Genomic DNA, 21,920 nt, shown 5'->3' with positions numbered 1-21,920 from the left:
GATAGGAACGAAAGTCCAGGGAGAAGAAATAAAGAAAATCGAGGTTTGCACTGTAATTCTGTCAGAGACAGGAAAGGACCTGGAAGAGCAGCTGAACGGAATGGACAGCGTCTTGAAAGGAAGATATACGATGAACATCAACAAAAGCAAAACGAGGATGATAAAATGTTTTAGAATTAAATCACGCAATTCTGAGGGCGTTAGATTAGGAAACAAGACATTTAAAGCAGCAGTTGAGTTTAGCTATTTTTGCACCAATATAACTGATCATGACCGAAGTAGAGAGGATATAAAATAGAGACTGCCAATGGCAAGAAAAGTGTTTCTGAATAAGAGAAATTTTTTAATATCGACTATAGATTTGTGCCAGGAAGTCTTTCCTGAAAGTATTCGTATGGAGTGTAGCCTGTGAAACATGGACGATAAACAGCTTAGACAAGATGAGAATAGAAGCTTTCCAAATGTGGTGCTATACATGAATGCCGAAGATTAGATTGGTAGCAGTTACTTCTGTAAAATATCTGGGAGTATGCGTGCGGAACGATTTGAAGTGGAATGATCATATAAAATTAATTGTTGGTAAGGCGGGTACAATAAAGGATCCTTCTTTCTATGTATTTGCAATACATTACATTTGTCTATGTTAAGGGACAGTTGCCACTCCCTGCACCAAGTGCCTATCCGCTGCAGATCTTCCTGCATTTCGCTACAATTTTCTAATGCTGCAACTTCTCTGTATACTACAGCATCAGTTCGGAAAACAAGTTAATAATCCTTTGGAAAATGTCATTTACCAACTCTTCTGCAACTTTTCTGGAATCCGAACTGTGATAAGAAAAAGGTCAAAGCGTCTGAAAACTATCTACGAATATCTACGTATATTGGATATTTAGTTGATAGATTGGTTGGTTTGGAGGTGAGGGACCAAACAGTGATGCAATCGGTCCCATTTGATTACAGAAGGATGGGGAAGAAAGTCTACAGTGCCCTTTTCAAGGGAACCATCCCGGCATTTGCCTGAAGTGATTTAGGGAAACCGGCCGGACGCGGGTTTGAACTGTCGTCTTTCCGAATGCGAGTCCAGTGTGCAACTGTGAGAAGCTAGTAATTGTTCCCACTTAAGTGTGTGACCACTCTTTAGTTCGTTCTTTTTTGAATAATATAGAAAAGGATGACAGTAAGCAAACTGTGTGATGATTGTTTAATTCCGTCTTGTAGCCTTTCTTATGAAGTGGTTTGATAATTGCATACTTTAACCCGTCTTGAAAGTGCAGTGTATCTGAATTTGTAGACTGTAAATTTCCGACTAATTCACATAGTAATCTCAATTCAACTATTTCGATGTTGGGTACACCTTAATTTCAGTATTTTAGGGAGAGTGCGATTCTGCATGTAGCTCCTTAAATGAGAAAGTCTCATCATATTTAATTCCATGGAAAGGATCGTGCCCCACGACCGTGATGTAATTCAAGACAGACAGAAGGCCAGCTTAGGCCGTTATGTAATTTGTCGTTTTTTCCTGCATTCCAGATCTAGGTTTCAAGCCAGATGTGCTGCTCTCTTACTACTACTACTACTACTACTACTACTAATACTACTTATAACACACTGATGATAGCCGCACGGTCAGTTGAAATCTAGATCTGCAGTACAATAAAAAAAAGGCAGATGAAATGACGACCGACGCTGACCTCCTTCCAGACTCCATAAGTAGGTCTCCCATCACGTAAATTGTCAACACGGAACAAAGGCTACGAAGCCTCCGGACATTTGAGTCAAATAGGATTATTCTCCCGAAAACATACAGTTTGTCGACGATAAGTTGGCTGACGGTGGGATGAGCCGGCACAATCCATGTGATGGTCGATTTGTCAGCGTCTTCTTATTGTTCTCAATATAGAAGTATAGAAAATATGTTTTTAGAAAAGCGCCTAACCATCTTTGCCACTAGATTTTTAATACAAAATAAACGAAACTACCTATGCGCCTTCCTGAATCAAGTGAATTTCTACTAAGATTTATTAAAATGTGTTTCTTTTCAACCACTCGAATTCTTCCAGTCAAAAAAATTTCCGTGTTTGCCCGTGACAGTTGCATGTACCACCTCCATTCCCCCAACCCCTTCCGCCAAAGACGCCCCCAGACGTCCTCAAAACTACGAGATATCCGGGAAAACGTGGATCCAAAAATTTGCTCTTGCTTTTCGTCGTGCTTGGTGCGTGCGTGACACGTAGAACGAGATTCGTATATCGGATGCAGGGCTTTGAAATAACTTCTACGTGATAGTGAGCAAGATGTTACAAATACCAACGCTCAATATCATTGTGTTTAAATCTCATATACCAATACATTTTTACCTACTAGCATAGCTTTGAGTGCATCGTATCGTAATTGATAAAACAAGAGAGTATAAGGTTTCATCCTGCTATTTCCTCCTTTACATAAAATACTCAGGGAAACATAAATATTTTAATAGTAGCTCTTCCTATTTTGCTTTAAAAATTCCGACACCTGCAATTCTCGCAGAAATTTATTTGCCGATATGTTGTCCAAATGTGAGGTGGAACTTCCCGTGGTAGGTTCAGCGTTTGTGCAGCACCATGAACTGACGGGTTTATGTCTGTAGGCGGAATTGCTTGTCTGAGACTCCAACACCGTACGAACACCTGCTCCTACGGGAAGTGGTGCACGCTCCGTGGTGGGTGGCGGAAACCAGTGCGGCGTGAGGCGGGCGGTGTGGGTGGAGCAGATAGCGGGGGGTGGATGTTACGACCCTAGTACGTGTGCCGTAAAGCGAGCAGCTGCTGGAACGCGCACTCCTCTGTCACACTCAACCGACAGCAATAAATCCCTGAGTAGAGGGGCAGGGTGAAGCTTCTTCACAACAGAAACGACACGCAGCTCACGGCACAAATCCCTAGTCTCTGCTATATTAAGTGTCTACCAGCCTTCATAGAAAATTCCTATTTTCGTGCCTCTGTGTTAAACACAGCTTACCTGTTTCTGCGTCAGTCCATTTATCTAATATGAACCTGACGTGCGTCCCAGTTTTTAATTACTTTTTTGTCATATGGCAAACTAAGATCTGCAAGTTGAAAATTACAAATACAAAAGAATAAAATGTATTACGAAACAAAAGTTGTGCAAATAAATGATACAGATCAGAAATTCACCAAAAATATGAACGCAAATCAGAAATTCTATGAAAAAAGTAGCTTTGACACAACATTCCATATTAACAGATTTATATCGTCATTTGATATCCCGTTAACAACTTTAGCTTTAAGTTCCAGGACATAAGTCGACTTTTTCTTGGGAATACTATTGGGCAGTGTTGTCTTGAGTGTTCAGTCGTAGCATGTTCGAAACCGGTTTAGACGGCACGATATCTTTTTGTGTACTCCGGGTTCTGGCGTTGGTAAAGTGGACGCTTCGTAGCCGTTATGATGGAAATCTTACTTCACTTCCGTCTTTATTTCCATGCTTCCTCCACGAGAAAGGGTTAGTGCTTCCGCATGCCATCACTTCCCTTCATGGGTCGTAGGGAGTTCAGGCAGGAGCATTGTTGATTACAATTTGGATTGGAAGTACTCGCAGGAGTATAGGAAAAAGAAACTTACACCATTACTTGTGCCCTGCTGCCCTTTCAGACAGCTTAGAACCACTGATGAATGCTCTAGAAGACAACGACATGGCAAACGGAGTGGATGGTGCAAAGAACTGTTTACTCCCTTCTAAGAGGCACACTGAAAAGAAATCTAATCATAAAGGTGAACAACGTATCTGTAAAAAAGAAAGCTATGACAAGATGCCTCGGCATTTGTACTGACGCACATTTACACTTTAAAGAATGTGCCAGACTAACAATTACCAAAGCGACAAAACTCTTGCATGAACTTGCAAGACTGAACTAAGATACTGACTACCGCTGCAGGCAATGAGGACATAGTACGCAGCATCGCTTGAGTCATTAACTTCTTTTGCAAAAAAATGGTTCAAATGGCTCTGAGCACTATGGGACTTAACTTCTGAGGTCATGAGTCCCCTAGAACTTAGAACTACTTCAACCTAACTAAGGACATCACACAAATCCATGCCCGAGGCAGGATTCGAACCTGCGACCGTAGCGGTCGCGTGGTTCCAGACTGTAGCGCCTAGAACCGCTTGGCCACTCCAGCCGGCTCTTGTTTTGCAGTTAGCGCTTGGGCACATCGATTATGCCTAGATACTCATAAAATCTTTGTGATGCTGGGCCATAGGAGTGTTCTACTCCGAATGGTTGGGGATTTCGGCACTACCTTGATTGAGCTACTGTGTGTGATACTGAGAGTTTTCCCAATAGATGTTACAATTCGCCACATAACAGCTGCCTACTAGCTGAAGAGGGGAGAAGCGACAAAATAAGAGAGAGAAATGGACAGAAAGTAACCGACAAACGGAAATTAAGTAAGTGGAGGCCTGATACGTGGCAGACAGAATGGGATTCAACTGATAAGGGAAGACGAGTCTAATCTCTCTTCCTCAGCACCCGAGTGCGGATGAATCTTGAAGTACATACATCCAACACGCGGCATGCCGTACTTTCTCGCTGGCCAAGGCGCGTGTCCTGCGCATCTTCACAGTTTTAGCTTAAAACACTCTGACACTGGTGCCTGTGGCGAGAATGGCACACCTGAAGACGTAGTGCTAATCTGCGATGCCTTAGGACGCATGAGATCTAACTTAGGGAACCAGAACATACTACAGTTAATACGCAGACAATATGACTGGAAGTCTATATACAACATAGCAGACGAATTATGGCGAGCACTACATGTGGCGTACAAACAGGAGAGACCATACGCTAAGAAAAGATACATCAACAGCACTTGATAAACGACAGAGATACAAATACAGACACTGGATTGGATGCTACATCACGCACAGAAGGTGAAGACGAGATACACACACAAATATAGCAAAAGTATGACAAAGTTCTCTAACACTGAATCGAATCAATGTGAAAATTTAACTCCCTATGTAGTTGGTTGTTATACCATTGCAAATAGAAGATGTGAGATTTCTTCTTCTGTCGCTGCATTAGGTATGACTGGCTCGAGGTTTTACGAAGTCCTCGCACCTGATGCAGCTGACTGTGACATTTTAAATCAACTCCTAATGTCCACTGTTACCTTAAGTCCGGAGACATATTGTAACCTAATTAATCAATACATTATTAATTATTACCACAATCAAGCCAGCATATTTAACAGACGTAAACACATATGTAGACGGTATAAAAGGAAGAACTGTCAAGTCATATCTAAGTCAGATTGCTATCTCTTCTTTCTTCCATTAAATACATTTTTAAATTTATTTAAAATGCATTCACAACATATTATGTATCTTATTTATTATCATTATCTAAGTCAGCAACAAACTTAAATAAAAATTGTGTCTATACATCTATACTTCTTTTTTTTCTTATTTGTTATTTTTTTATTTTATAAAATTCTCAAAAAGTGCATTAGTAATAAAACTGAATTTGTGTGATACAACATGTAAAAATCACACAATATTAGACCTGCTATATAACAAAAGGCAGCAAGTCTTTACTTGAGAAATAGATAATAAAAATAAATAAAATGTCCTTTCAGACGGTTACACTGAACCTAAGACTCATCAAGGTTATAAAGAACTGCACAGCTGCAGGTGTGGTATGTGATATGCGTATTGAGAGAGAAAGAGAGATAAAGAGAGAGAAAGAGAGAGAGAGAGAGAGCAAAAATAAAGCAAGGATGCAAGATTAGGGTTCTATATCGTCCCATGATAGCGCTGATATTAGAGATGAAAAACGAGATCAGATAGGACAAGAACGGGGTAGCAAATCATGGGAGTCCCTTTATGAAGAAACTATCTGGGCATTTGGCTTAATGAAATCATGGAAGCCACAGAAAACCTAAATCTGAATGATCGTCTACGCATTTCAACCGCGGTCCTACCAAATGCATGCTAGCCACGGCGACTCTCGTATCTGCGTGCGTTGCGAGTATGTGTCAGGCAGGGGGTATATCAGGAAAGAATGTGACGTGTGTGATGACCGTAAGTCACTATGGAAGATGGGAACTTACTAAACTACCACTTTGTGATCTCTTTCTGAACGTCGGAAATTTCACTGCAACATACCAGTGTCTCTCAGAGAAGGTAATGGAGCTCCTTCATTGGAACTCATTCTTGTTTACTGTTGCGGACATCGTAATACTGACGCACCCAGACGGTATCCCAGAGCTATGCTATCGGATTAGACTCTTCTAAAAATACAGATCATTTCTGAATGGAGGGTAACCTCAATGTTCTTTGTACATATGTTTTCCTTCTCAAATTCTGTTATCGCCCTTTTTAGGGATGTCTATTCCTCTTCAAGTGTAGTGCCTACAGAGCTACTTCTTATTGCTGTATCTATAGCCCTAGAGAACTTCGTAATTCCTTAGTGCTTCCGTATCCCACTTCTTTGGGTATTGACTCTTCCCGACTAATGTCTAAACTTCAGCCTGCTCTTCATCAGTACTATGTTGTGATCTGAGTCTAGATCTGCTCCCGGGTACGCCCTACAATCCAGTATCTCAGTTTGGAGTCTCTGTCTGAGCATGAAGTAATCTAACTGACATCTTCCCGTATCACAGTGCCTTTTTCAAGTATACTTTCTCCTCTTGTGATTCCTGGACAGAATATTCCCTGTTACTAGCAGAAGTTAATTCCAGAACTCAATCTTTCTCCTCTGTCATTGCCGGCCGCAGTGGTCTAGCGGTTCTAGGCGTACAGTCCGGAACCGCGCGACTGCTACGGTCGCAGGTTCGAATCCTACCTCTGGCATGGATGTGTGTGATGTCCTTAGGTTAGTTAGGTTTAAGTAGTTCTAAGTTCTGGGGGACTGATGACCACTGATATTAAGTCCCATAGTGCTCAGAGCCATTTGAACTATTTGAACCTCTGTCATTCCTTGTCCCAAGCCCACATTCTCCTGTACCTTTTCTTCTGCTTCTTGCCCTACAATTGCATTCCAGTCCCACAAGACTATCAGATTTAGATCTCCCTTTACATACTGTATTACCCTTGCAATATTCTCATACACTTTCTCTATATCTCCATCTTCAGACTGCGACGTCGCCATGTGTACCTGAACTATTGTTGTTGGTGTGGTTTGCTGTTGATTCTAATAAGAATAGTCCTATCACTGAACTGTTCACAGTAACACACTCTTTGCCCTGCCTTCCTATTCATAACGAATCCTACTCCCATTAAACCATTTTCTGCTGCTGTTGATCTTACCCTATACTCATGTGACCAGAAATCCTTATCTTCTTTCCACTTCACTTCACTGACTCCTACTATATCTAGATTGAGCCTTTGCGTTTCCCTTTTCAAATTTTCTAGTTTCCCTACCATGTTCAAGCTTCTGACATTCCACAACGCGACTCGTAGAATGTTGTTATTTCGTTCATTATTCAGTATTTTCCCCCTGATTACCTCCCCTTCGGCAGTCCCCTCCCGTAGATCCGAATGGGGCACTATTCGGGAATCTTTTGCCAAAGGAGAGGTCATCATGACACTTTTTTCAATTACAGGCACACATGTTATGTGGATACACGTTACGTGTCTTTCATTCAGTGGTTTCCATTGCCGTCTGCATCCTCATGCCGTTGACCTTTGTTGATTCTCCCGCCTCCAGGGGCAGTTTCCCGCCGATAGGACAAGAGAGTGCCCTGAACCTCTATCCGCTCCATCGCCCTCTTTGACAAGGCCGTTGGAAGATTGTGGGTGACTTCCTATACCGGATGTCTTCGGCCGCCAGTGCTGATCATTAATCAAATTTTAAGCAGCGGCGAGATTCGAACGCGGGACCAAAGACGTTTTGATTATGTATCAAAGACGCTACCCCAGCACCACAGGTAAAGCATGTAACGAATACATTAGCCATATCGTTAACGAATGGAAAACAGAATAAGCCGTCGGATAAAAATAAGTCCGGCTAGAGAAAACTGTTTTGCAGTTTGCGGATGCTCTTACAGGGATAAATGAGTTATGCCTATAGACTGAATCCAGTTTTCAGAGAATATAAATTAAAAATATCGGCACTGGATTAACACTGTAAGAAATCGATATATTGACTTTTATCATGAAAGTTGGAAGAGCAGTTGAACGGAATGGACAGTGTCTTGAAAGGTGGGTATAAGATGAACACCAACAAAAGCAAAACGATTATGGAATGTAGTCGAATTAAGTCTGGTGATGCTGACGGAATTAGATTAGGAAATGAGACACTTAAAGTAGTAAAGGAGTTTTGCTATTTGGGGAGCAAAATAACTGATGATGGTCGAAGTAGAGAGGATATAAAATGTAGACTGGCAATGGCAAGGAAAGCGTTTCTGAAGAAGAGAAATTTGTTAACATCGAGTATAGATTTAAGTGTCAGGAAGTCGTTTCTGAAAGTATTTGTATGGAGTGTAGCCATGTATGGAAGTGAAACATGGGCGATAAATAGTTTGGACAAGAAGAGAATAGAAGCTTTCGAAATGTGATGCTACAGAGGAATGCTGAAAATTAGATTGGTAGATCACATAACTAATGAGAAGGTATTGAATAGGATTGAGGAGAAGAAGAGTTTGTGGCACAACTTGACTAGAAGAAGGGATCGGTTGGTAGGACATGTGTTGAGGCATCAAGGATCACCAATTTAGTATTGGAGGGCAGCGTGGAGGGTAAAAATCGTAGAGGGAGACCAAAAGATGAATACACTAAGCAAATTCAGAAGGATGTAGGGTGCAGTAGGTACTGGGAGATAAAGAAGCTTGCACAGGATAGAGTAACATGGAGAGCTGCATCAAACCAGTCTCGGGACTGAAGACCCGAACAACAACAACATCATGATAGTTACCCAATAACATCTTAAAGAGAAGCAATATCAATCAGCCAAGGAAATAGAACTCAGAATTGGCACAGGTGGACGGAAATGAAACGTAGTTATGTTAAAAATTCGTGGAGACGGCCTGTCACTACAAATTTATTAGTTAAAGATGGTAAGGGAACTGGGCCGTCACCAGTCGATCGCGGCGCTTGAGACTCTTCATAAAGGGGCCGCTACCGTCGCGTTGTCGTCCTGTAGGGAGGTCTGGTAAGCGTACGATTGGCTGACTTCTTCTCACTGCGTTCTCTTCCTTAACGTTCCCGACTGGCTTTCCCAAAGCGACGGACCGTCGTCGTATAGGGAGCATGGCAACGGGAGGAGAGGCAGGAGCGTGGACGCTCAGATGGACTGGAAGCTTTGGCTGCAGGGTACGTCAGACTTCCGGTCGTCCCATCATCCGACCTCCGCTCTGGTGGATACGTGTCCCGCAAAAAGCCCAGAAGGGTACGCATCCACCTCATGAGACCCGTACCACGATGTAAAAGGTGTCGGCTGCTGTGACGTGGGTGGGTCCAGCTCCATCGGTAGGACGAGAGAAGGTGAAGTCTCCGTCTCCATGGGGTCGCCCCGCGGTGTCTGACGGCTGTTGTGGCCGCGTTGTCCTCGGCACCCGTGAATCTGCGTGAAGAGATACAGAAGGATCACTATGCATATGATAGTGGCGAATTTGATTGTGATGTCAGCGCTGCAATCCGTTTGTACCTGAAATGAGATACATGCAAGCGGCAAGTCGATGAAGGATCCCATCCTCGTCGCAAAATACGTTATGTCCAGGAATCCTGCATACTCGGTTCGCTAGACAAACAATCAAACGAGTCGTATTAATGAATTTTATTGCCGGCCGAGGTGGTCTAGCGGTTCTAGGCGCTCAGTCCGGAGCCGCGCGACTGCTACGGTCGCAGGTTCGAATCCTGCCTCGGGCATGGATGTGTGTGGTGTCCTTAGGTTAGTTAGGTTTAAGTAGTTCTAAGTTCTAGGGGACTGATGACCACAGATGTTAAGTCCCATAGTGCTCAGAGCCATTTTTGAATTTTATTAAAATAAGAAAATTACAATACTTAACTTTTGCAATTACATAGATGGGTCGCAAGTACTCAATCTCCTTAATTGTAAACAATTCCAAGTCTGTGCTACACAGAGAGTACAGGCGAAGATAGAGAGTACAGGCGAAGTGACTAGAGTTGACGCTGCTATTGAAGCTGCTAATCTTGAAGCTGCTATTGAACTGGCCTGTCAGTATTCAGTCGCGGCGTTTATGTGCTCTTCACATGGTGGTCGCTTCTGTCTCATTGTTGTCCTGGAGGGAGCGATTGGCTGACTTTTTCTCGCAGACTTCTCGTCCCTATCGGTCCCGACTGACCTGCTGGCCTTTGACGCCGTAACAGCAAGTACCCGGAAAAAAGGAGTGAACACAGTAAGACAGCCTAAAATGCGCATAGGGAGCGTTAGAGCCGGATGCGTGACTTTAAGATCGTATAGTCGGTTCCTGAAGGGAGTGAATTAATTTCGTCTCTGAACGAAGGTGGCGGGTGCGATGATGACTCATCTTACCAAAGCACGTGGGTAACGACAACATTAGCTGGTATCAATAGTGGCTGAAGACGATGACTACCGCCCTGTGCGTGTACTTAGAGCTTAAGTGCAGATGTCCTTCCAGTGGCAGTAAGGCGCATCTAATCAGTCACCTCTCCTGTCCCAACCTGAAATGTGTACTTTGCGAATGACTAAAATGAAATATTTACACAAGCCTAGAGAGAAGTGTTTCCTCTTCCATACTCTAAAGTGAAGTCATTTCTGTACGAAAGCCAAACACGAAGTGAGTTCTCTGAGAGTCGTCTGGAACTCGGCAGTCTTCCTGCCAGAGATAGCAGTTGTCACCAAATTGGCATGGAAAGTCCGAGTTTTGACAAATGAAAAATACGTTACAGTGATAAACAAACTCCTACTGTTCTCTGTCTCATTATACTTCAGCCAATCGCTCAGAGGTCGTGACTTTATCCTGAAATTGAACTCAGCACGTTGGCACAGCGTGAAAAAGTGGGCTTCTTCCAAAAATGATGGAAAGACGCAACCAGAAGGAAGTAAAAGTTAAAACAGAGCGTGTTACTCCGAGGCATTGTAACGGTAACAAACTTGCACACACCCTAAGGATAGCCACACCTGCTTATAAATCTCTTATCTGGCTGAAATACATTTGCGAAATATTTCATATTCCCTTAGACAGAGGAATGCATATTCGAGTTCCGGTTCGTACGCCGTGCTCCAAAATTCGTCGATGGCGATTATTCGTGACAGGAATTGGCCGCCATCCTGTTGCCAGCGTGCTAAGTGGTCGGAGCATATTGCACATTGCTTCCACAGGTGAACTTCTGTCAGTTCATGCGGTACCCACCGCGACTCATTTCTGCACAGCTGCAGCTCTGTGCGCAATATGGTGCGGATGGTGCGTTTCTCGATGCCACTTGGTCTTTTTAACTCCAGAAGCCGTCATCTGTCTTCGTTCAGGAGCTGATCGAAGACACCACATGCCACGTCAGTCCGTACACTGAAAAATTATCTTTGGGATCGGGTGGATAGCAATGTGCGGCTGTTTGCTGATGGCGCTGTAGTGTACGGGAAGATGTCGTCGTTGACTGACTGTAGGAGGATACAAGATGACTTGGACAGGATTTGTGATTGGCGTAAGGAATGGCAGCTAACTCTAAATATAGATAAATATAAATTAATGCAGATGAATAGGAAAAAGAATCCTGTAATGTACGAATTCCCTATTATTGGTGCAGCGCTTGACACAGTCACTTCGATTAAATATTTGGGCGTAACATTGCAGAGCGATATGAAGTGGGACCAGCATGTAACAGCAGTTGTGGGGAAGGCGGATACTCGTTTTCGGTTCATTGGTAGAATTTTGGGAAGATGTGGTTCATCTGTAAAGGAGGCCGCTTATAAAATTCTAATACGACCTATTCTTGAGTACTGCTCGAGCGTTTGGGATCCCTATCAGGTCGGATTGAGGGAGGACATAGAAGCAATTCGGAGGCGGGCTGCTAGATTTGTTACTGGTAGGTTTGATCATCACGCGAGTGTTACGGAAATGCTTTAAGAACTCGGGTGGGATGCTCTGGAGGAAAGGAGGCTTTCTTTTCGTGAATCGCTACTGAGGAAATTTAGAGAACCAGCATTTGAGGCTGACTGAAATACAATTTTACTGCCGCCAACTTATACTTCGCGGAAAGACCACAAAGATAAGAGAGATTAGGGCTCGTACAGAGGCATATAGGCAGTCATTTTTCCCTCGTTCTGTTTTGGAGTAGAACAGGGAGAGAAGATGCTAGTTATGGTACGAGGTACCCTCCGCCACGCACCGTATGGTGGATTGCGGAGTATATATGTAGATGTAGATGTAGGTCGTCCTGAGCATTGCTGATCACCGTTAGCCACACTTCCTTGCTAAAACTTTACTAACGACTGGCGTGTCGCGGAAGTCACCGGGCGGCGACGTCACCCTGTACTACAGCTCTACCAGGGGGGCTGCAGAAAGCACAGTCCTGCGACTTATAAAGGCACACTTGCATGCCAAGCGTGAGTTTCCGCGGAAACGCGAAATACTAATTAAATAAATAATCAGTGACAAATAAATAAAGCCTATGGCACACAACTGCAGCGCTGTGTCGCTGATAAAACAAGAGCACAATTACGTTACTCTTATGTTTGATTAAGAAAGGGAGAGCTCTGGTTGAAGTGGTGCGAGAAGCACGTATTTTTTTTTTGTTTGGCACACCTCCATATTTCATGTTATAGAAGAATACTGCGAGTTGCAACCACACTAGGCACTCGATTCTGTAAAGAATTTATATTTATAAAAGTAAGTAGGATTATGAACTGTAGGCTTATTCATTGAATATATCTGATTTAACTAACTGTGTAACTTTTTTATGTTTAGTAGACAATCACCTCTGTACGACGTATTGGCATGGCTGGCAAATTATTGTAATACTGAGATTTAGATTATGAGTCCGCACCTACCGCAGCAGTCTTTGGAAACGATTTAATTACGAAGTCCGATTATTCAGTTTTATTTCACGGTCAACTACGAGTAACATTGCCTTTACGAAAAAGCCATTGTCAAGCGTCTGATAACGAATAATCAAACGTCCACGTTCCAGATAAGCGAACACAATTGCAATCACAATCACCATCATACAGATAGAATCATCAATATCTAAATAACAATATGTATTTATTTATTTATTTTATTTATTTTATATTGGCGACCGTGACAGGACTTGTTATTTTGTCATTTGTTACATTGTTCTCTTTGTTTCATGTAAAAAATCAACTTTCTGGACCTGGACGTCAATGTATGAGAGATAACAAAATCTGAAGATATTTTCCAATTCTGAAATTTTGCGGGAAGACGCAATGAAACTTCCAGCAAAATAAGGTAAGACGCAGCATCTTTGCATTGGTAGGCTTGACCAGACGTATAATTCAGTGTATTAGCTTTTCAGTAAATTCTGTAGTGTTTCTTTTCTGCATAACAGTTTCAGTGATAAATTTCATTCTCAGTACTTTTCCCTAAACAATAACGTATGCAACAATACCAATACACGAGTGGTGGTGGTGGTTAGTGTTTAACGTCCCGTCGACAACGAGGTCATTAGAGACGGAGCGCAAGCTCGGGTTAGGGAAGGATTGGGAAGGAAATCGGCCGTGCCCTTTTAAAGGAACCATCCCGGCATTTGCCTGAAACGATTTAGGGAAATCACGGAAAACCTAAATCAGGATGGCCGGAGACGGGATTGAACCGTCGTCCTCCCGAATGCGAGTCCAGTGTGCTAACCACTGCGCCACCTCGCTCGGTCAATACACGAGTGTACAATATGGCCGACTTCTGTACGATATCATGTAACATGGCCAGCAGCCATTACCAATAATCTCAAATTCAGTTTATATTTTTAAATTAACAGACAGCCATTGTTGCTACGAGCGATTCATGCTCAACTACATTTTATTTTAAAATCAGTGTCAAAAATTTTCTTGAAACATATATCACGTGTGGCATGGTAATAACTAGAAAACAATACGCAAAAATGGAGCAGCAAGGACGTACTATTCAGACGCAATCCGACTCGGACGTGAGACAAGTGTTAGAAAATGACTTTACGACAGCAACCGGTAGTGACGATTCATCAAATATTGACGCAAGTGTTGACGAAAATTTTGACGATAGGCCGTCCACTACAAAAATTGCAAAATCTCAATCAGAGCCCATGTTAATGCATGACGTCACGTCTAATGACGCGGCGGGGGCAGAGACCTTGCAAACGGTAAACATTGCCGACATGTTACAAATGCTAATGAAACAAAACGCCGAAAACATGGCAACCTTAAAGGCACAATTAGAGACACAAAATGAACAGTTAAAAACACAAAATGACGAAATCAAATCTGATCTCATAGCAATCAAGATAGGTAATGACACTTTATGTAAGCGTGTGGAACTTATAGACGCCACACTGACCAAACAGATGACCGAACTCAGTACTAAATTTTCCCAGCTCAATACGAGACAAGAAAAGACTACAACTGACGTAGCACTTTTACAGACACAAGTAAAAAACCTTAATGTCACGTGTGAAGTTCTTACTGAACAAATTCAAACATATCCTTCAGTACATGACAATCTTGAAAAACGAATTACTGACGTACAGAATAAATTTGACAATGTTGAACAACACCTGACTGACATCTTACAATCAGATGCCACAGCTCATTTTCAAAATATTAATAAAGAATTTCATGATTGGGTTGAGAACAAAGACAAACATTTTGATAGATGCTTACGTGAAAATTTACCAACAATTGTGCACGACTCCGTAGCGCAATACATTACTAATAACAAACAGCTGATCAGTGACGCAGTACAATCCGTCACTGCACCCATGAGACAATTCACCGATCAACTACAGTCTGAATGTAACGAAAATATCAGTCAAAATGTACAGTTCAGAAACCAATATACATTCGAGTATGATACACACATTCCGCACACGACAAATACACAAGAACAAAACACACCACGACTACAACAAATACCACGATGTGGAAACACAAACACAAGCTATTATCATGGTAAACCACAGCAACATTATCGTAATTACTCGCCAGCTGAACATACCAGTAATTACACTGGAATAAATCCATATCACAATGCGAAGGAAGATGAAAGCTTAATGAAACACAGGCAATTTCAGATTTTTATCCCAGAAAAACGAACCATTCATCCGGTGATTTTTCTTAAATCTTTTAGTAACGCATTTCCACGCACTTGGAGTGACCGGAAAAAGATTTCATATATTGTCGGTTACATCCAAGGCGATGCAGCTGTCTGGGCATACAGTCAAGCTGACGTATGTACCACGTACAGTGAGTTTGAGCGTGCTTTTCTGAACAAATTCTGGTCGCAATCCGTCCAGGAGCGACTCAGAAGACAAATTTTAGAACCTGAAACTTTTAACAGTAAAAATGGTAACTTACGCAGATATTTTGAAAAATACTTGAACATGGGACATTTTTTAGACGAACCAGTCGCAACGCGTGATATACTCCGAGCGTTGAAGGCCAAATTGCCTTTCAACATTAAGGAAAAACTTCTACATATCCCGGATGACGATTCAGATTATTTTTTAACAGCTTTAGATTCGGTTGACATGTTACTTGAAGATCAGCGCTTCGCGCGGCAAAACAGCAGCCACAATGTTTACACTAGTGGTATGCAAAACATGCAGGCTTGCCAACACAATTCTGGCGCGCCCACAGTTGGATACGCGGTACAACAAAAACAGCAAACTCACATGCCGTCTCAGTACGGAAATCAAAATCAACACGCGTATTCCAATACAAACAATAGTTACAACAGTAATAACATTTCATGCGGCAATCCATACAAAAGGCACCGCGGTAATAACTACAACGGTAAGAACGGATACAAAGGTAATAACAAAAACACAAACAGAAATAGAAATAATAATAACTACGAGCCAAGACAGCATCAAGGCTGGACTCGTAACGATCAGTACTTTCATTCAAACTCTGCTTTACCACAGCAGCCACCAGGACAAAATTGGAGCATACCTTACGACCGACAGGTAAGTTATAATGCGCAACAGCAACAACAACCGCAAAAGTTTGGAGATCATAATAGGCAATATCCGAATGTGAATATAATAGAAATGACACCTGATGCACAACCTCAATCTGTGTCAGTACCTAGTACAAATGATAATCCAACAAACTAGGGCTGAAGAATTCTTGGGGGGCGACTTCAATGTTAATCAGTTATTTGACACCACACTTGAACAACAGAATAATGATATGCCGAGTAATTCTAAACAAAAACTACCTGTTTTATTTATAAGATACAACCACAATAACAATATATCAGATGAACTTTTACAAGACAGTACACAATGTCGTTTAAACACAAATGAAATTGTTTTAGCATCTACTACTGGTGTAGTAGGTGGGATTCCAACTACTATTATCCTAGATACAGGTGCAGCTGTGAGCGTTTTGTCTTTTAATTTCTATAAAAAGATGTGTGAATTGGAACCTGTGCCTGAGTTTCCTGCCCAAAACTGTAAAATAACTACTGCACTAGGTAATAAGTCATGTAGGGTTACGAAGCAAGTTTTTGTAAACGTTAAAATAGGTAATGGAACCATACAATGGCCATTCCTGGTTGTACAAAACCTTGTGACAAATTGCATATTAGGAATAGATATTATGAGCGAGAAGGACTGCATTATAGACTTCTCCAAAGGTAAATGTATTTTAAATGATAAAGGCAGTGTAATTATTATTGATTTGGACAGGAGAACTCTAAAGCATGACAAGCACTGTACAGGGTACAAGGTTCAGTTAGTACTTGACAATGACATTCAAGACATGCAAACACACTCATCTGACACAGAGCTAATGGACATGAAAACATTGCTTGATCATAAGATAAGTGAAGCTACAGCTCTCAGTGTACATGAACGTATAAAACTACAGGAAGTGTTATCCAAATATTTACAAGTTTTTACCAAACGATTAGGTGTTATCAACACGTATGTGTACAAGATTGAAGTTAAGCCTCACAAGATCTTCTACCATAAGACATATAACGTACCGTTATCTCAACGACCTGCTGTGTGGCAAGAATTAAAACAAATGTTAGACTGGAAGGTCATTGAACCATCCACCTCACCTTATTGTAGTCCTCTACTTGTTGTCAAAAAATCAAATGGAAGCATTAGGTTAGTGTTAGACGCACGAGCTATTAATGAAATAATTTTACCGGTTCACACAAAACCTGAAAATTTAGAAGAGCAATTACAGAAATTTCTAGATGCAAAATATTTTTCCACAATAGATCTCGCTAATTCGTTTTGGCAGGTGGGTATCACTCCTGATTCTCGGAAATATACTGCATTTATGTTCGGGGGGCGAACCTATCAGTTTTGTGTTCTACCCTTCGGACTGAATGTCAGCTCTGGGGTATTCATTACAGCCCTGGATACCGTGCTTGGCGACGATTTAGTTGAGACAGTCACACACTATGTAGATGATATACTGATAGCTACACAATCTTGGAATGAACACGTTGACACACTTCAAAGAATTTTAGAAAAATTTGCACAAGCTGGAGTCACAGCCAACCTAAGAAAATCAAAATTTGGTTGCAGTGAGATAAAGTATTTAGGACATATCATTAATTCACAGGGCATACGTCCGGATCCCAGAAAATTAGATGCTATCAGAAACTTTCCTAGCCCTCGAACTAAAAAGCAGTTAAAATCATTCCTTGGGCTATGTTCATTTTTCAGACGTTTTTTGCCACAACCACTTTTGAACAGTAAACATCTGCTAAATCTACTCAGAAAGAATCAAGTTTGGATCTGGTCGGAACAGTGCCAGAATGACTTTAATACAATTAAATATGCTTTAGTGAATGCTAACATATTGAGCCATCCAGATTTCAATTTAGATTTTTGTATGACTTGTGACGCTTCACGTACTGGCTTGGGCTGTTGCTTATTTCAAGTTGTAAAGAATAAAGAGGAGGAACAGATAAGAATTATTGGGTTTGCGAGTCGCACTCTAACTGAATGTGAGCGTACATACTCCACTACTGAGTTAGAAACACTTTCCATAGTATGGGCATTCAAGAAATTCAATTATTATTTATTTGGAAAACATACGGTAATTTACACCGATTACCAGGCCCTGACATTTTTGTTAACTTGTAAACTTGTACATCCTACACTATCATGATGGGCAGTTACACTTCAGAACTACTCTTTTGAAATTAAGTACATAAGAGGTAAGGACAACACCATTGCAGACACTTTGTCTAGACTTCCACAAGGTATGAATGATACCAACAGTGACTTAGAAAATATAAATGACTACAGGATTCTCTTAATGCAAGACAAGCAGTATCACCAATATTATATTGATATGTGCAGAAACATGGCTGAATTACAAAAATCTGATCCTCACTGGTATAAGATAATAACATTACTGGTAGAAAAACACAATCATCCTTTGACTAAGTATTACAAGTTACACAATGATGTGTTATTTTACCGCCGACATCCAAATGCTACTAACTGGTGTGTATGCAGTCCCAAAGAGTCTGAACGTAATCTAATTTGGCACACACACTTAGTTTGGGGTCATTATGGGACGAAAAAGTGTTTGGCAAAGCTCAGTACATACTGTTATTTTAGCAATATGAGAAGAAAAATTTACAGGGAACTAAAAACATGTGTCATATGTCAAAAATCAAAACCTCAGAATTTATCCACAAAAACAGATTTACATTCTATTTTACCCAGTAAACCCCTGGAAATTCTGTGTACTGACATCAGTGGACCGCATCCAGCAAGCTCTGGAGGCGTCAAATATATCTTAGCTTTTTACGATATATTTTCTAAACATGTAAAACTTTATGCTTTAAAATCCGCCACTGCAAATGCTATAATACGAAGATTCTCAAGTGATTACCTGACGCACGTGGGAAAACCTAAAGCAATTCTATCAGATAATGCAGCATACTACTCTGGGTACAAATGGAGAAATTTCTTGAAGGACAATAACATCAAAAGTATATTTATTTCGAGGTTTAGTCCACAATGTAACGCGACTGAGAGACTTTTCCGAGAATTAAATCGATTCATGAGGACCTATATTTCATCAAAACATACTAATTGGGTGTCCTACCTAAGTCTTTTCGAAGACGTACACAATAACTTAAATATTTACGATACGAATTACACACCTAACGAGATCATGTTCAATTGCAAACAGAACGATCAGTGGATAGAACCATTACCTAAGTTGTCAGACAAGGAAATCACACCTGAACAGAAAATAAAAGAAGTATTGACTACATTGACACATCACGCACAAATACGAAACAAACATCACAGAAACATAATAAAAAGAAAACAAAAATTCGAGGTAGAAATGATTGTACTACTTCGTACTCATCATAAATCTGTAGCACTCAAACGACGCAACGCTAAGTGGCGTCTGCTATATGAAGGACCTTATATAATTGTTAACATACCGCATCCTGGTGCGTATCTGTTACAACATCCTAGAACTAACAAAATTATTGGGCTATACGCACACCGAGATCTTAGAGCATTTCATGCTGAATAATGTCAAAGTCATACCCATCAAAATATTGCTAAGCAACTCAAAAAACTCTGTTGTTACAACACAGATAATAAGTAGTATAGAAATTTTCATTTCAGCGGTTCCAGTGACGCAGTTGAAGACAGAAGAACTCTTCTTTCAGCGCGCGTCTCCACCTGAAAGACGGAATATTAAAGTAAAATTTATGATTACGTAGCAGTGGATGACATATTAATTTTTCACGGAACATTTGTTACTGAAGGTACCACTGACTTGGTGTGACACCTGACGAACTGACAGACGTCATCTGTGAAGCGATCTTTTACTTTGAGAAATAGATTAGACACACATCTCTCAACACGAAAAGCATCTATCAGTAGTCAAGGCCACACAGACACTCTACACACACGCACAAAACGCGAGGAATCGAACATTTTCTCTCTCTTACTACTTTGAATATTTATTGAGTAGTGAAAACGCCTGGTCTTGCCTACTGATGTAATGAATGTTGTGTCTAACCTATCTTAATTTCAGATGACATCACAAAAACCATCGATAATATCCCAGCAAAACCGCTAAAGAGGATGTAAATATCTGCAATTCATGTAATCAAATGTGACACAATGTAATAACCTATAGCGATGTAATGATGATGTAAACATGTTTATGTGCAACTATATTATGTTTATCCTAAGAAAATATGTGACGTGTGTATGTATAATTACTTATTTTTTTAACTGATGTATAGTGTAACTGTTACTATGTAAAAATTTGAACAAAACGAGTGCCAAAAAGACATTGCATAGTGAACCACTGTTCACGGACATTAACGAACATTACTAACTCTGCAACTACGCGGAAACCTATGTGAAAGAAACTGTTAATGCCATTCATTATGCAGCGTATCTATGTGAACGCGATGAACGATTTCCTTGATTAATAACTACGAACATTTAGGTGAGCTATATTCAGCAAAAAACTGAAAATGTGAAGTGCATAATTCGTGCATCGTCTAGTGATATTACTACAGTACCCAACTTCAAGATGTTAACTGGATTAAATGGACACAAAGTGCCTGTCCAGATAACAACACGACGGGTGGAAGAATTTTGGTTGGAACTTCAGGGAATGAAATGTTCTCGAAATGTGACGGACACTCTTACCTGGACTGTCCAAGGATCGACGCCAGCTATGTGCCGTCCGAGGTTCTGCAACCAAGCTTCCACGGAATGTAAAAAACGAACTGCACGTGGACCAATTACTCGACGGGTCACGTCTGATCTGTAATAAGCAATGCTTTTAGTCACAACGAACTGCATCACTACGACTATAATGGAAAGGAGAAATGGACACGCTTATGTATTAATCACGTTGTTATACAACGATGTTACTGTGATCAAAAAACTTTACCACGACGATACTAACCTGTAAAAAAATTATTGTGCAGCGGATGAATATGAACTGTAATAACGACACGATGTGTATAGGTCAACGCACCTGAAAAATACGGACATTTTTCTTTGAAGTATTTCAAAACAATACTATGTAACTAAGAACATTCAACAATCTAAGTTGTATTGTGTTATAACAAATATTGTAAATTTAAAACTAAGTTACCTGTCATAGAATGTAGTCTTCATATGTAATCTTGGTTGAATATTTTCTTTGTGCAACGACTGAAAAACGCGCGCACACGAACAATATGATCTGCAATACTGTGCCGCGTGGATCTAACTGTACGATATAACGGCAGTGCCGCAATTACACAGACGCTTCTGCGCATGCGCGCACTCTATCTGCCAACATTAGAACTTTTACGGCGCACCCGCGTCATTCAAATTTTGTATATAATGTGTATAATGTGTAATGTAAGTCATGTAAATAGTTGTAGATAACTTAGATTTTCTTGTGCCTTTAGGTGAATTGCTCGCCTGCAGGTGTGTCCTTTCGCCTCGCAATTCAGGGGGCAATATAAAGGCACATTTGCATGCCGAGCGTGAGTTTCCACGGAAACGCGAAATACTAATTAAATAAATAATCAGTGACTAATAAATAAAGCCTATGGCACACAACTGCAGCGCTGTGTCGCTGATAAAACAAAAGCACAATTACGTTACTCTTATGTTTGATTAAGAAAGGGAGAGTTCTGGTTGAAGTGGTGCGAGAAGCACGTATTTTTTTATTGTTTGGCACACCGCCATATTTCATGTTATAGAAGAATACTGCGAGTTGCAACCACACTAGGCACTCGATTCTGTAAAGAATTTATATTTATAAAAGTAAG

General features: G+C 40.9%; 1 long non-coding RNA gene across 1 annotated transcript; it reads right to left on the bottom strand.

Annotated features, from left to right (window-relative positions):
- Positions 1-20,844: 20,844 nt before the first annotated feature.
- On the bottom strand, positions 20,845-21,363 carry LOC126459966 (uncharacterized). The gene is made up of 3 exons (XR_007585933.1): positions 21,254-21,363; positions 21,062-21,133; positions 20,845-20,917 (listed from the first exon to the last, which is right to left on the bottom strand). It is a non-coding gene; the product is annotated as an uncharacterized LOC126459966 (long non-coding RNA).
- Positions 21,364-21,920: the final 557 nt, after the last annotated feature.

This window comes from Schistocerca serialis, chromosome 1 (assembly GCF_023864345.2).
Source record: "Schistocerca serialis cubense isolate TAMUIC-IGC-003099 chromosome 1, iqSchSeri2.2, whole genome shotgun sequence".
In the NCBI taxonomy this organism is placed as follows: Eukaryota; Metazoa; Arthropoda; class Insecta; order Orthoptera; family Acrididae; genus Schistocerca; species Schistocerca serialis.
The sequence above is the reverse complement of the archived record's forward strand: the minus strand, read 5'-3'. Positions and strand labels throughout refer to the sequence as shown.